Source organism: Phalacrocorax carbo, chromosome 1 (genome assembly GCF_963921805.1).
Source record: "Phalacrocorax carbo chromosome 1, bPhaCar2.1, whole genome shotgun sequence".
In the NCBI taxonomy this organism is placed as follows: Eukaryota; Metazoa; Chordata; class Aves; order Suliformes; family Phalacrocoracidae; genus Phalacrocorax; species Phalacrocorax carbo.
In genome coordinates this window covers 204,793,379-204,811,042 of record NC_087513.1, presented here as the reverse complement: position 1 = coordinate 204,811,042, position 17,664 = coordinate 204,793,379, and positions in this window count along the sequence as shown.

Below are 17,664 nucleotides of genomic sequence, written 5' to 3'. Positions count from 1 at the left end.
GTGAATCAACTGGTTGTTTAAATGGTCTTCCTTGAGTTAATCGATAGAGATAGTGTTTTCCTGAGCTAGCCAGACCAGTGGTTGAGGTTGGGAGGGACCTCCAGAGGCCATGTGGTCCAACCCCCGCTGCTAGAGCAGAGCCATCTAAGCCCAGGACCATGTCCAGGCAGCTTTTGAATATCCCCAAAGTCAGAGACTCTACCACCTCTCTGTGCAACCTGTGGCAGTGCTCAGTCAACCTCTCAGTAAAAAACTGTTTCCTGAGGTTCAGAAGGAACCTCTTGTGTTTCAGTTCGTGTCCTCTGCCTCTGGTCCTGTCACTGGGCACCACTGAAAAGAGCCTGGCTACATCTTCTTTGGACCCTCCTTCCAGGTGTTTCTATGCACTGATATGATCCCCCTTGAGCCTTCTCTAGGCTAAACAGTCCCATCTCTCTCAGCCTTTATCACCTTCATGCCTTTGTTTAGACTCTCCAGTATGTCCATGTCTCTCTTGTACTGGGGAGCCCAGCACTGGACACAGTATTCCAGGTGTGTCCTCACCAGTGCTCAGAAGGAAGGATCAACTCTCTTAACCTGTTGGCAATACTTTGCCCAGGATATCACTAGCCTTCTTTGCAGTTAGGGCATGTTGGTGGCTTTTGTTCAACTTGTTGTCGACCAGGACCCCAGGCCCTTTTCTGCCAAGCAGCTCCCCAGCTGGGTGACCCCAGCATATGTTGGTGCCTGGGGTTATTCCTCCCCAGGAGCAGAACTTTGCATTTCTCCTTGCTGAACTTCATGATGTTCCTGTAATACCATTTCTCCAGCCTGTCGAGGTGCCTCTGGATGGCAGCACAGCCCTCTGGTGTATCAGCCACTCCTCCTGGTTCTGTGTCATCTACAAGTTTGCTAAGTGTACGCTCTGCCCCACCATACAAATGATTAATGAAGGCGTTAAACAGGACTGGGCCCAGTATAGACCCCTAGAGTATACCGCTGGCTACTGGCCTCCAACTAGACCTCTTGCCACTTTGTACCACCTTCTGGGCCTGGTCATTCAGCCAGTTTTCAATCCATGTGCTCAAAATAACATATACACATCAAGTATTAAAAAAGTTCTTTGTAGCAATATTCATCTCTCTCCTGAGGTCTTTAAATGGGATGATAAACAAAAGACATCAGAATCAGAAGCACAAGAGAAAAAAACTATATGATTGCCTGGCAGCCATTGTGTATAGAATAATTAGGAAATGAAAGGAGAAAATGTTGGAGTGGAAATTTTCTGCTGGTGTAGTATTTATATTTACCTAGTACACTATGCAGAGACCAATAGGAAGACATATGTCAGATGCTTCCTCTTTTATTTTTTTTTTTTTTGTAGGTAAAAGCATGTATCATAAAAAAGAAATGAGCAGAACAGTGAAGATAAAAATTTCTTCTGGGGATGCTTTCAAAACAAGGTCAGTCTTCTTTTGCCAGGCCTGGGTACATCTTCATCTTCTGCAACCTCATTTCAACTAAATTTATTTAGTCAAGAATAGTTTTAATATAAATCTTTAGTAAGACAGATTTAGTAGCACTTATGCAAATACTAATGCTAGACAGCATATTCTAGGCTTTCAAAGACAACAGCATGAACCCAAGACTGCTGATCTTCTGGGCTGCACAGTGAGGAACAGATGTCAGGAATGGTTAATGTTACTACATGATTGTGGAGAGGATCTGCCACATGTTGCAAACAATAAAAATGTACAGCGCCTGTCTCCCACACAAGTCTTCAGTTATCAGATGTGATTGTGAAACAGAAAAGCAAACAAGCAAATTACTAACAAGAATATACAAAAACACCATAAGAAAACAAAGAAACAAACCCCAGATCTTTGGGGAAATGAGAGACCTGAGACCCAAATCTCAGAGGTCTTGTTTATAGAAACATAGAATCATTAATGCTGGAAAAGCCTCTAGGATCATCAAGTCCAACTGTCAACCTAACACCACCATGCCTCCTAAACCATGTCCTGAAGTGCCACATCTACATGTTTTTTGAACACCTCCAGGGATGGTGACTCAACCACCTCTCTGGGCAGCCTATTCCTATGCCTGACCACTCTTTCAGCAAATAAATTTTTCCTAATATCCAATCTAAACCTCCCCTGATGCAACTTGAGGCCATTTCTTCTCATCCTATCCTTAGTTACCTGGGAGAAGAGACCAGCACCCACCTCACTGCAACCTCCTTTCAGGTAGTTGTACAGACAGATAAGTTGTAGAGACCTCAGCCTCCCCTTCTCCAGGCCAAAAAACCCCAGAATGTATTACCTGATATAGTCTTTTTTAACTTTTTGAGACATGGCAGAAATAGACATTAAGGTAGACACATCCATCCATATAAATAACCCACACTAGGTGTGAACTCCTGAATGCTTAAACTATTTCTTTATACTTTTTGAACTGCTTTCCTAGTGAATGTAGGATGTGACACTGGGTTGGAGGTAATGGCTGGGTCTACAAAGGAGCAAACTGGGTGCAGAAAGACCAGATAAGCAAATGGCAACAGTTATGGCAGCGGCCCCTACATTTTATTTTGAATTACACTTATTCAGGTCTCCTGGGCTGAATACCCCCACCATGTGCATACTCTGAATTTGTCTGAAAGACTAACCACAAGTTTGCACCATTACCTCTTTATTAGAGATGGGAGTGTGGTGCACTCCAAATTAGACCTTCCATTTTAATTTCCTTAGAAAGCAATCTAGTTTGTACACACTAAAACTACTTTTCAAAATAAACCATCAAATTATAAGTGAAGATCATGTAGATGTCTCTACCAAAACCGTCCTGCTGATCTGAGCTAGTTTTTCAGAGTTTTTCTATCCAAGGCTTGTGAAGGACAGAAGCATAGAGAGTGGTATATATCCTCAGTTATTACTTTAAAAAACATAGTGGGGTGCTTCTGACTAATTCTCGGTGTACTCTTAGATCTGTTTTGGATTTTCTTATTTTCGAATTTTTTTTCTTATTCTTTTTTTTTTGTTTTGGATTTTCTTTTCTATTTTTTCCTTCTTTTATTTTTTTTTTTGTGTTCACACTGACTCCCAGGTTAAAACTGTGACTTTATAATGCACTAGTGGAACTAAGAGTAGAGACTTAGATAACAACGTATTTGAAATTTTTATTTGTAATCATTTTTGCAATGTGGCTTCTAGTAATGAAAGTCATCCTTCTGCTTTCCATTTTCAAACAAATTCCTAGAAGTAAAGACACTTCGGAACTGTCAAACTTTTTTGCCTGACTAGAAGTAGTCTGAATATGATCTTGTACCAGATCTAAATCAGACTTTTCATTTTGCAAACATTCAGGCCAGAATAACTTTACATTCTACTAGTCCATAATTTTTTTCTGAGTTTCATATTAACCTTATTTTATTCCTGCAACCTTTATGGTTTTGGGGTTTTCTTTTAAGATTCTTTTTCCCTTCAGTGGCCATTTTCTTCCCATAAACATTGCCATTGTTTTCTATAGATTCAGTAGGATTCACCTGAGATGATGATAATGTTCTCTGCATGAAATACGGCAATTCTTTTTCCATGTCAAGTGTAGTTTTTCCATGAAATAGGAAAGAAAATTATGTTATATCAATTTAACCCTAACAGACTTCAAATATAAATTCAGAAGGATGGATTTAATCCACTGGTTTTTTTAAGAAGGGGACATAACTTTTTCAGAGCAATAGACTACAGAGGCAATTAAAACACAGTACTTTGACTCTTGAAATATCAAACCAATGCAGCAGTTTGGCACAAACACATGGTAAGGCATGTTATTTTATTTTGGAGATATGTAGATATATTTTATTATGATGTTATTAAAGACTTTTTAAAATACAAAATCTATCATGAACTCCTTATGTCTTTTCCTATTGTTCTAGTCCTAATTTGACTGAAATGTGAGGAATACTAAACAATCACGTATAATGCAAAGTCAGCAGGATTAGAAGTTTTAATTCACATGTGCACTTTTGAGAATCCAGCCTGCCCACTAATACAAGAAAGGGAAAGCATATTACAAGTTTTAAAATAGGGATCATTAGCCTATATATTATCTCTAATTGTTCTTTCTTAAACTATAAAGAAGAAAAGTGAAAAAGCTTCATTTAAGTGGCCAACAGATTGTACAACGTCACTGTTCTGCAATTTAAAGTCAGACAAGCTCAGATGACAACTAACCACAATTCAGAGTGATTAAGTATTAAAGCAAGCGAAGATGGATTTTACTCAAAGGTTAAAAGCAGAGAAAATACAAAGCTAACATCAGTTTTATTTACCTGCTTTTTAGATCCTGTGAACTACTTTTCATTTTAGATTCACCCTAAGTGATTGTTCATGGCATGATGGATCATTTGCTAAATTTAATCCAAATCTAAAATGCTAAAATTTCATATGAAACCCTTATTCCAACTTTTGAGTGCTCAAGCTTAAAGGTGACTGTTAGCCACCACAAACAGGTGATTACCTAGGTACTAACGTAATTCAGCTCATCTGTGGCAAGTAAAACTAAGCTGTAATATCTGACCATACTGTTATTTTGTAATCTATGATGAACGAATTGGAGAATATTACTATATAATGATATGTTGCTGAAACATATTTAACCTCATGAAATATGAACACATAGTTCTGTTTCAGGATGCAAGATTATTTAACTGATCATAGAACTAATGCCCAATTATTCAGGAAGCAGTAGGACAGTAGAGCTAATCTACTTTTACAAAATAATGTAAGAATAATTCACCTGTTCTCAGTCAATCCCACTATGCAGAAGAAGGTTTTGTTGTTTTGGCTTATTGGTTTTGGTTTGTTTGGGTTTTTTTTGTTTTTTTTTTAATTATTTTCAGTCTTCCCAGCCATCAGCTGGCATTATACACCGCACAATCACATTAATATTACATTATGTATATAGATTTGTTGGCAGCCCTGCCAGCTGCCATTGTATTTACCATCAGGTTGACTGGCTACAGTCCACTTCCAAGTTACCAGTGACTAATTCAAAAAAGACATTTCCTTTTTTTTAAGGTGAGAGAGAAGTTTGCTAACATCAAAAGGAACATTAAAGAACAATAGTAATATAAATGGAAATTTAAAAAGACTACAGAGCACTAGCATCTTATATTTGAATCCTATTTGATGTTTTTGCTTGTTTGACAGATCTGGTAGTATCATTAAGCTTATAAACAACATATTAAAAGCACATTTTTTAATGTTGACAGACCCCTAAAATGATCGCAATACCAATATTCTACATTAATTTGGATTTCGTTTTCCATTTACACACAGTTATATTTTGTTGTTGATTTCCAAAACTGATATGTGAGTGTGCTCTGTGGAGTGGAACTAAGGTTTTTAATTCATTTTTTCTCATGTTCCAATAAAAAAATACTGTAATTACTGTTAACACTGAGTTGTGAACAAACCCCTATTTTTCATTTGTTTCCTTCCTATAATGTGAAACTGGGGCCTGTATCCATTTTATGGATAATAATTCATTATGGAAAACCTACCACAAGGAATATATATAAGTCAGCAGAAAGTCTGTCTTTGTTTCTAGGTGCAGCAAATAACATTTAAAAAGTAAAGAGTTACTGAATAGTAATCTAAAGAAGTAACAGAAACAGAAAAAGTACAAATTCAAAGGCTTTCTCCTTGTTTATGTAAGATGCAAGAAGAGCAGTAAACATGACGCTTCCTGCCATAAAGACACAATTTTATTATTATAATCTTATTACATAATAATTAAGGATAATCAGAAGCCTCTGTACAATACAAACAGGAATAAGCACTGGACTGAATGGAGATGTTCATTCTTGTGACCAAGCTATAAGCTGATAGATTCCTATTCCAAAAAAGAAGAGATGCATGCTGATTGCTGACAGAGATGGAATTAAGGATGGATAAAACAGTATGGGCAAAATGAGGATAAGTCCAAACAGCTGCCCAAACTATAAGACAATCCAAACTGAGCTAAAAATTCACTTTAACTGTGTCTAAGCTAATAGGCAATCTAATAACTAATGATACTATCTTGTCTTATCTGTGTGTCCAACCATCTTTTCTGCTTGCAGTTGCGTAACATTATTTCATCTGGCCATATCAGGACTTCATTTTCCAAAACATCCAATTTTTCTCTCTTTCAGTCAGTCAAGCACCTGGCTAAATTACAGCTGATTTAATGGGCAGTCCACAGCTTAATCATGTCTCCTAATGAATCAGGGCATGATTCACCTCATCTAACTTTAGACACCTACAGAGCATTTATTCATCTGACATTTCAGGCAGGTACTGTGCAATTAGATGAAAACCTCCTTTGACATGTTCTTTTTCCCAGTTAAACAATAAAAGTTTATTCCCAGCCAAGCTATGACGGAACATATCTCACTCAGACACAGATATTTGTGTAACAGACTTTACATTTGGAATGTGAATCCCAGTCAGGTGTCTGAATCTGGTTTAGTTCATGGAATCCTTGAGTTTTCCGGGTTGCAACCCAGTATTTGACCCAAGTGACCTATTGCACAGAATCTAGAAAAACAAAATCTGCATTTTGGGGAAAAGTGTGTTTGGCTCAGTTAGAGTTACTGTTTTGCTGTACCTACTATGCCTGAAGAATTTAATTTCTTTTCTGAATTCTGATAAGAAAAGAAATGATTGAATAAACTATTGAGCTTGTAATGAGTGAAATGTCATGGAATATCATCTGTGAACTGGGTGCCTCAGTGATTAAAAAAACACCCAAATAGCAGAAGGGAAATTAAGTGATCTTCAATTACCAATATAAAAATACATAAATAAAATCTGGGAAAAAACCGAAATGCAACACTGATGTATCATGATGCTGTTTTAAGAACTGGTTACTACACACAAAAGTAAATTTTGACACTTCAGTTAATATTGTCACCTGGCAAGTATATGAACCATTCTTCATGAATTTTCCCTACAATACCTAGATATCATCTTGCAGTTGACTACTAAAATCTAGTTTGTTTTTCAGAAAAGCTATTTTGTGATACTAAGTAAATTTCTGCTGCTTGACTGCCTTTCAGGATTGATAGGTCTCTAGTAGGACATTACATTATTCTGGGCTCACTGAATGTGAGAAAACAAATTGCTGAAGCCAGAAGCTCAGATTTGAAGAAACATGAAGAGCTAATAAGGAAATAATGGAAAGTCTGGAAGTCCAGGGCTACAGAAAAGAAAAGAACACAAATGGTCAGGAAAAGACAACTGGACTCCATTTTATGGGGATGATGATACGTGAAATGGGTGGGACTGCATCTAGGACTAAAGCTAAAGGAACACTCATGCAGAGGAACTGCTATGAAGGTATGGATGTTATGCTGTGATATCAGCCAGAATGTATCTTCTAACTTATGGCAATTTGGCAAAGCAGGGGTGAAAAGTAACATCAGAGCAGCTGTAAGAAATAGCCACTTTTCTTTTTCCCTAGACTGATCATGGGATTATTTCCCTTAATGAGGATTGGTCACATCTCCCAGCACTTGTAAAACTGCAGTTGTAATTGTCATGTGTTGGAGAGGGCTCATTTTTACCTGGTAGGCTAATGTCCAGTGAGGAAATGTCACTGTTTCCACTCTAGTTAAGTAAAGCTTTCCTCTTCTCATTTTCACACATTCCTATTTCTACTTTTAAGCTACTTAGAGAAGAAATTCTTCACAATTTCTTCATAGATTTGTCCATCAAACATTGACGATGCATTTTCCTTAAATTATTTGCTCCTTAAAAATAGTTATTTAGCTTAGACTAAGAAGTCAACAGTCCAGGTTTTTTTCAGTGATTGAAAGGACTTAGGAATGGCTAAAAAAGAAAGAAAGTAGAAAGGAAGTTAAGGCTGAGACAAACAATGAATCAGAAAGAATGGCTTAGACCATGACATCTCAAAATATGTGAAAGGGCTTCATAGCATGCTAAAATAAAAAACCTTACCCCCAAAAAAGTGGTCTAAACCTTGTATTCTAAATGATTTGTCAGACAAATATTGTAAGTTCTACAAGAAAAAAAAAAAAACAACTCTAAGATTCTATTAATTCACTTAAGACAAAAGTAAACTAGTCTACAACCTTAAAAGCCATATTAGTGTCTCCAACTTGCTGTAGCCCCAGACAGCAACATCACTCTCCAAATATCAGACAACTCCTTAAATATCAAAAAGTCAAAATTTTGTAAGGCAAGATGAATGCTGCTGATAAGGCACTGTTCCTAAAAAAGACTGTTACAGTATGGTCTGTGAAAAAACATGGAAAAGTAATAGTACGTATCTGTGCATTATGGAGGTCTTATTTTAATAGAGGAATCCCAGGAAAAGCCTGGGTTGTTTACTTATTCATCAGTATCCCAAGATATAATACAGCTATATAAACCAAAAAGTTTGGGATTATTACATAGTATCTTGTTTAACATCTCTTTGAAAAAACATACTTTTCCTCTCTCTTGTTATTTTCACTGCCTCCTTTGTTTTTTTATTTTCTGTTCATCAGTCTCTCTTTATCAGCCAGAAAACCTTGTGTCATGGTTTAACCCCAGCCAGCAACTAAGTACCACACACCGGTTTGCTCACTCCTGTCACAGCGGGATAGGGGATAAAGTGAGAAAACTTGTGGGTTGAGATAAAGACAGTTTAATAGGTAAAACAAAAGCTGCACACATAAGCAAAACAAAATAAGGAATTAATTCACCACTTCTCACTGGCAGTCAGGTGTTCAGCCATCTCCAGGAAAGCAGAGCTGCATCGTGCCTAACAGTGACTTGGGAAGAGAAAATGGTGTAACTCTGAACATCCCCCCACTTTCTCTTCATGTGTGTAAGCACTGTGTAAGACACTGGGTAAGTACTGCTCAGCAATAACAAAAACATCCTTGTATTTTTAATGCTGTTTTCAGCACAAATCCAAAACATAGCCCCATACTAGCTACTAGGAAGAAAATTGACTCTATCACAGGCAAAATTGGGACACCTTGGTTTGAATAATATTGGACAGGCCACCTAAGGCAGTTTTTGCTCAAAACATTGACACAGAACAAGTCCAGTGCTCATCAGAAACATGGGCTAAATTCAGTTCTGAGAGATGAATGAGTTGATTCTGGAAGAGAAGAAGAAAAAGCTGGGGATTTGGTAAGCAAAAGTATGATATCAGGGCTGAAAAGAATGTGATTTGAGGAGTTGCAAAGGTAAAGGAAACTGAGGGGGTCATTGAGAGATCTGGGAAAGTCAGTGGCAGTTTCAAAGGCTGGAAGGGTGAGAAGCAGTTGTGAGAGAGTGGCTGGGAGAAGTAAGGAAAATTTTTTATATACTCAAGTATTACATACTCAAGTCCAGTGATAGATCATATTTTAAGTGCTGTCAACAAAACTATTAATGTATATTTTTACCCTAGAAAGAAACCTACTTTCACTAGCTATAGCTCCAGGCCAATTTAATTATGTCTGTTAGGAAGTATGGTTTAGTCTGATTGCCAGAATTAGATCTCAAACATCTCTAATATGTTGCAGCATAAGATGTGAAAGGAACTTGCATTCCCCTTGTCTCTTTTGTTCTCAGAATAAAGGACAGCATTCTTGTGTTTTCTGGAAGTGGTAACAGTTTGCGACCATATCTCACCATATTGGCCTTGTCCTGCAAAATGTAAAATGCCTCCCTACATGTTTTCAGGTCCCATTATTTAGGTGAGAGAATGCTCCACATTGCACAGTGTCTGTTCAGCATTATAAAACCACTAGCCTTTATAATCATATTACCGTCTCACTATCACGTTTTAACAGCTTCTAAAGCCTTCATTATTTTACTATATATCTATATGCAGCCAGTCATCTAGTTCAGCTGCTTACTTAGTACTAAATCGACAACTGAAAAAGCACTCAGCTGCCTCTGCTTCCAAAGGTGTAGCCTGAACATAGCACAGAGGCAGATGTTTGGCTCAGAAAAGGTAGGAAGAATTAAAACAGGCATCCGCACCCCAGTCAGTGTGTTACATAAACATACAAATATGTCATGAATGAAGATGAGAGACAGAGTATTCAGATCTTGAAGAAAGGTGGATAAATAGGTCATAGTTTAAATATACTCATCTGACTGAGGGAATAACTCTGAAAGTTTCAGCTAGCAATAAAAGGATGCACAGATGCAGGAGACAACTGTTCAATGGAAATGACTTGCCATCTTAAAAAGAAAAGCCCATAAATAAAATATTTGCATGTCTTTATTGGAAAAATGATAGATTTGAATTCAAAATTACTAGAGAAGAAAATAATGAATGTGCTGCATAGTAACAAAAATTCTGAAATTTTTGTGTGTGTGTTTTTGGTTTGATTTTTTTGTGTTAGTGTTTTTTTTGTTTGGTTTTTTTTTGTTTTGGGTTTTTTTTGTGTGGTTTTTTTTTGTTTTGTTTTGTTTTTTAAACTAGGCTTGGTTAAATATATACAAAATACCAACACCCCCATACCTATATCTCTGATCCTGAAGAAAACTTCAGGAGCTATATTTAGACAGTTTTCAGAACCTAGCAATACCTAGGATTATGCCAATTAAAAAACAAACCAAAACAAAACAAACCTCAAAAAAACAACAACCCACTGCAGGGATTCATTGGTAACATGTAAACCAATTAATCTAATTTGTTATAGTGAAAGTCTTGAGGACTATTTTAAGTGACCAGCCGGGGAAATATTTAGAATAAACACACTTTGATTAGTCTCTTAATTTCCAGTTCTGAAGAAAATTGTAGTCTTCTAATCTTATTTTAAATCTGTGAATTTACCATTGGATCAGATTTCCAACGGTGAAATTTGCTCAGAAAATGGAAGGGCTGGGGGAAGACATTAGGTAAAACTTCTTAAAGAGTCAGGAAGTATTTTATACCAGACTTTAGAAGGAGTTTCAAAGTTTCAGTTGAAACCTACCTAGTGTTCTGCTTCTATTGTGGAGCTTCCCATACTATACCAACTTCCCATCTAACTGCAGCTTTTCTAAAAAATGAAAGTTCAAAGTGTTTTCTCTGCATAATTAAAGCACTCTTTTCTGAAGCATATAGGAAGGCAAAGCAGTGAGGTTGAATTTGAAATTGTTTATTCACCTTTTCTCTCCCATATCCTGAATGATAAAAAAGTCCTTTAATTCTTCAAAAAGCAGAATGAAATTATCCAAATATACTGAATCATAAGTTACAAAACTCACACCGCTTCATCATTTTTCTGATATTACTTGCAATTTACTACTAAAATTTTAAAATGAGAACAGTCCAAAGGGATTATATATATGCTTCAAGAATAGGCACATATTTGTATTTAGAAGGAAAGGGAGTAAGCCAACTGTTCAGATCGACACTCACAGTTCATTCAGAGCACTGTAAATTAATCCTGTAAAGTTATTGATGCTCTTGAAATTCTGTAAAGATACTGTTCAAATTCTGTAAAGTTAAAACATATTCATATGTCTTTCCAGGATCATGAAAAACATTTATGTGCAAGGTTCTGAAAACAAACTTGATTATGATTTTGATTGTCTCAGTTCAGTGAATCTTCAGATGTCAAAGAACCATGGCACCATGTAGTTTGAAAGGGTCCTTCAGAGATCACGTAGTCCAACTACCTGCTCAAAGCAGGTCTGCCTGAAGCAGAGTGCTTAGGGCTTTCTTGTGAATAACTGCAAGGGTGGAGGTTCCTGTGAAACCTCTGTCAGTGATAGACTATACTCACAACAAAAAGATTTTTTCCGTATATTCAATCAGAATTTCCAGGTTTGCAGCTTGGCTCCTTTATCTCTCTTCCTGTCACTGAGCACCACTTAGAAGAATCTGGCTCTATTTTCTCTACATCTTCTCATCAGGCAGTTGAAGACAGGAGTATCCTTTCTTCTTTCCTTTTCTTCCTAAGGCTGAAGAAAATAATTTCTCTCAGCCTCTTCTTAGATTTCATATGCTCCTGACCATCTTGGTAGCCCTCTTTACTGGACTGGCTGATCATTGCCTTGATGAGACAAGTCCCAGTTGTTTACTCTGATGTTAGTAAGGCCAGACTGGGAAGATGTAGACTAGATAAGGCAGATGTGAAATTGGCTGGACTGCGGTGTTCGAAGGGTGGTTGTCAGCAGAACCAAGTCCTATTGGCAAATAGTGACTCATGGAATCCCTAGGGGACTGTAGAAAGAACAAACATGTATTTATCATCAATACATGAACAGAGATGTATCTATGTCTGGAACCTTGCTGTATCGGAGATGGGCACAGAGCCCCAGGTGAGGATAGAGGTAGGTCAGCATTGTAAGCAAATTTTCTCAGAAGTGGAGATGAAGATTCAGCTATTTCAGAAACAGAGATGGACCTCTAAATACCCCTGACCAAGGGGTGACATCTTCTCTTTGTAAGAAATAGAGATTAGAGTGCAACAGACATAAGGAACCAGTTTCAACAAGTTCAATGTTTCCTGTTACAGCAAAGATGGAAATAGAGCCCAAAGATGGGAACACAAGATCTGGTATGTCCTAAGGGTAGAGAGGGAGGAAAATCTCTCTACAGAATAACAACAACAACAACAAAAAAAACACAACAGATGATACAGAAAACCATTAATTTTGTCTTGTACTTATTATAAATGTATAGTCTCATGTAAATGATGGACACAGGTTCTCATATTAAACAGAAGCTGGGTTGCCACCATTGTGCTGTCCTGGCTCTATCTGTACCCATATAAAAAGTGTTAAGGGAACAGACAGAAAACTAGACACTTCAGGTCCATGGTAGAGTCTCAAAAATCTGAAAGACCTGATAGTGAACTCCTGTCAGTGATGTAGGTGCATCTTTGTGCAGTGTATGCATAAGTTTGCACGCAGTGACCCATTTGTTCAAAGGTTACAGCAACCCTGGACATCACAGGAGTGACTGGGTAAACTTCCATATGTTAGAAACGAAGAGCTGAGTTGGGGATGAACCCTAAAGTCAGAGACAGGAATACAGTTTACCGTCCATCAGTGTATGGAGTCGTTTGATATTACTGAAGAGGAAAATATTCTGGATACATCAGATATACAAAAATGATATTAAAAAAGATAAATCTGTCACTGCAGGACATGGTCTTGTTTAGTTCTAGCTATTAGTCTGTCTGCTGGTATTAGTGACCAGAAGATGTATTTATCTTTATAGGTACAATGCTATGCATGTCAAGGTACCACAGATGTATATTTAATATAGAAATATGTTTGGGTTTTTTTAAGAGCCCCAAGTATATGGAGGCATTGATAGTTCCCAGTGGTTTTCAAAAACTGAGATTAAGCTTTTAGTAAGTGTAAGATTTTTAGGTAGCTCTGCAGACTTAGAAAATGTGCTTATATAGCTACTTGCTTCAATGTGGGTTTGGGGTACTTCCCATGACAGTGATTTTCATGTCAACAGAAATGTACAACATCTCAAACAACATGGCAACAGAAATATACTCTTGTTTCTCTCTAGGCATGCCACAATTCTGCCTAAGTAGAAAGTGACCAGACATTAGAAAGGGGAGCTGCCTCTGTCAGAAGTAGGCGCTGAGTCTATGCATGCAGTAACAAAGATGGAGCTCTTTGTGTAAGATAAAGGAACAGAAGTCTGCGTGGGTCAGAGCTGTATTCCTCTGTACATCAGAGATGGCCATTGACTCCTGATATTTCTAGAGCTGATGCAGGAGCTTTCTGCAGATGAGTGTGGGTGCATGTCTGCATGCACTAACAATAAGCAATAAACCACTAATTTATGTTTCAAAGTACAATGTTTATGACAAGATGGGGATGACTCCAGATCTCTGTCAAGTTTAGAGATTTGTTTCCAGAACACTGGAACAGGTTGCTCAGAGAAGTTGTGGAGTCTCCATCTGCCCTGAACCAGGGAGGCTCTGAGCAACCTGCTCTAGCTGACCCTGTTTTGCACAGTAACGGTGAACTAGACAATCTCCAGAGATCCATTTCAACATCATCTGTTCTGTAATTCTGTGATTCTATACTATTACCTTGCATATGTCTCTCTGATAGAGATTTTATTATCCTCCATCCACAGGGGATAGATGGCTGATACTTCAATCATTTGTGCGTTAGTGAAAGGCATAGAGATCTTGTACAGGTTTGTTATGGAATTACGAAGAAATGGATTTCACAGAGTAATGCAGGAATAAGAGGCTAAGGAAGAAACCAGGGTCAGTGTATGGTGGTACCATGGCATTGACTAAGCCAAGATTGGAGTTCTTTCTGTTTATAGATTTGTATAAAAATATGTCGGTATGAGGACCTGTAATGAACCTCTGGCTTTGCCCAAAGTAGTGATGATGATGCAGGTATTTAATGCTATGATACAATTATTGCACAGGTAAAGAATTACTATGGCAATCAAAATACTTCAATTATAGGAAAGAAGACCTGATTATATTACTAGTTATCATAGAAGTTTATTGTAGAAACTGTAATATGACTATTTGACAGATTGTTTTCTGTATGCTGTGATACAGGAGTTCTGACTGTATAAAAATAGGACTGGAGTTCTGATTATGTTGAAGATGTGGATAGTTATATTCTTGTGTAGACAGTTGTCATGGAGTTCTGGTTGTCAGAGCCAAAGGTGGAGTACTAATCAGACCAAAGAAGAAACATGAATGTGAAATGATTGTGATTGCTTGATACAAAAATAGAACCTTCATAAGACCACAAATCTGAAAATAACAAAAGGTTAATAGTTTAAGAATACACTTGTTCCCTCCACTTCTACAAATGACTACAGAAGAAGCAGAACTTCTTTGACTTTCTACCCCACTAGAATAAACTAAATAAAACAAATAATCTAAATAAACTATACAGACGTTAGGTCTAATTCGTTATAGCTTGCAACTGAAGAATTTAGATACTAGCTAGTAATACTAAAACCCAACAAAACATATTATATATTCAGAAATGCATAGAATTAACTGAATACAATGCTCTGCTAATAACTCGAGCCTGATTACTTATTAGGATACTCACTGAGGAAATAGCCAACTAAAATAACCAGGCAGAAAAATTCATTACATAGCATGTAAGGAGTGGATTCAATACATAAAAATATAATTTTTTAATAGTAGGTTTATTTTTGTATTTTGGCTGTTGGTCTCTCAGAGGTCAGAGGATACAGTTCACCGTCTATAGGGATACAGTTCACTATCTATAGAGAATATGGAGATATTTTACATTATCAAAGAGGAAAAAAAGCGCCTGAAAATGTTAAATATAGATACTTAAGAATCTGCATGACAAATTCAGTCCTGAATCAAGGTCCATGATGAGACCAGGACTTTCAGAGAGCTATCGTTATCAGCTGATATAAATGCAAACTGAGAAACAATGACCAAGAGTGGACAGCCCTGTGGAATCCATTAGTGACTGCAGGGAACAGCTGCTTGGAGAAGGAAATTGTATTATCAGCCTCTACCAACCAACACTGATAGGTCATTATTGACCTGCTGTTTCTAAATATCGAGTTGTATTCCTTCAATTTCTTCTGCTTTGAGCTATTATTGCCTTACTCCATGCCTTAACTCTCTTTTGTGGATTTCTTTTTGTTAACTAGGTGTCTGCAAAAAATGGATTTAAACATTCCAGTTATAAAGTAATTGCCAGTTGTTTAAACTTTCTGTACCAAGCCACACTGAAATGACAAGGGTAACTTAAAAAGTAGTTATGTTACCAGTGACTGCAAACAGAAAAAATCATAATGAGAGTACTTATTTAAAAAATAAAACAAAGCATAATGAAGATAATTAAGAAAGATGTGTAGCTGGGATGTGCAGAAGTTGGAGCTGTTCCAATTCCAGTAACCTCTGCAGGTCCACAACCTCCCTCTGATGAATTACTGGATTAATGACTGAAAGTTTACCTTACTTAATAAACCCAATGTGTGTTCGTCTTTACTTAACCAAAGTATCACTCAGCAGCAAAAAAAAAGTTGAAAACAGCAGCAGAGTCACACTTCACAGGAGAAAAAATTCTTGGCAAGCAAATTAATGGGGTTATCTTTAAATCCTCTATTTATGACCTTTTTCCTTTTGCATACAGATTGAAGATTATTTGCCAGCTGCATTGCCTATAAATGTATGTTCTTATATAGCTTTGTACACAGCTACTGATCATGTCTTGCAAGAGCCCTTCTTTTAGTACCTCATTGAAAATCCTTGCTTCAAACTCTCCAAGTGAAGTAAATTTCATTTAGTTCATGGCATTTCAGCCAAAACTCTTTCTCAAATTAAGCATTTCAGCAAAAGCCTACCACTGATTCTCCCCCGCTCAAAGGCAAATGTTATGGTCAACAGCATGGGGATCAAACAAGCATGCAGCAGCAGAGCAGTAATCATCCAAGTCACAACAGTTCTCTGTCCTTCAACAACAGCAAAGCTTGAGGAGAGCCTGCAAGGGGTGAGCATTTGGACATCCAGCAACTTGTTTTCCAAAAGTGCACACACAATTCTGAAATGATGATGAAGGCCATTGCGAGGTATATGTAAACACTGAATCTGAGGACAACCGTAGAAGGAAAGACAGAGTCCCTGTAAATCTGTGCCATGGGACATTGGTATCTTGCAACCAACGTAACAATGGTCTCCTCTTCAATCTTCCATCACACCTGGTAGTAAAGTACAACTAGCATCCTGAGTCATTAAAAAATCCAAAAAGACTGTCTGTCTTAATTCCTCTACACACATGGACCTCAGACATGGCCAGACAGAATCACCACGCAAAGATAAACAGTTGATTGTTTAAGCTGGAAAAATAGAAGAGAAAATGTTCATCGTTTTATTAAGCTATTTGTTCAGACATAAACCCCCTTTGAATACAAAGGTTCCTTTTTGCATTCTTCCCAGTCTAGAACTGACACAGATACTTCTTGTTACAATTAGTGGACCTCAAGTTATGAATATTCTACACTTTAGTTAATAATTGAAATCTGTTGATGCATTCATTACAAGACTGTTACTCAGCTATAGAATTTGGAAACTTTGTCTATCCAATACTTCACCTCTTTTATTCCAGGACAATAGCTTTATTTATAGTGTCTGAAAAATGTTTTTTAAAAAACAGTGCACTTTAAGTCCTTTACTAATACAGGGGTGTGTTCATTACAATAGCTTTAAAAAGAACTGTTTGGGTTTTTTAATTGAACACAAGTGACCTGACCTTAAGAAGAAGATAAAGTGTTACATGTAGCTTGAGGCATTTGTATTTTAATAGCTAAAGAAACCAGACCTGAAATGGAAATAAAATTTAAAATAGCTTATGATATATGTGTACTGCTTCACTGCTGGTCACCTTTTGTACAAATATAATCTCCATATGATTAAATCAATTCCACATTGGTCTAAAAATCTATATAAATAGCTATAAAAGACAGTTACTGAAAAAGGTTATTTCCTTTAACACTGTTCTTTATTTCAGACTTGTTAAAGGCATTGTAAAAAGCAGTACTTAGATAATTTTCATTTATAGTTAATTTATATATGCAACCTGTTAGAAATAAAACTTTTTGATAGTGTCCATAAAAGTTGAATTAGTAACAGATAGCACTACACTAATGTCTGCAATTTAATATAGCTCCTTAATTGGATACTACTACAGCAGTGGACATTTTGAAAAA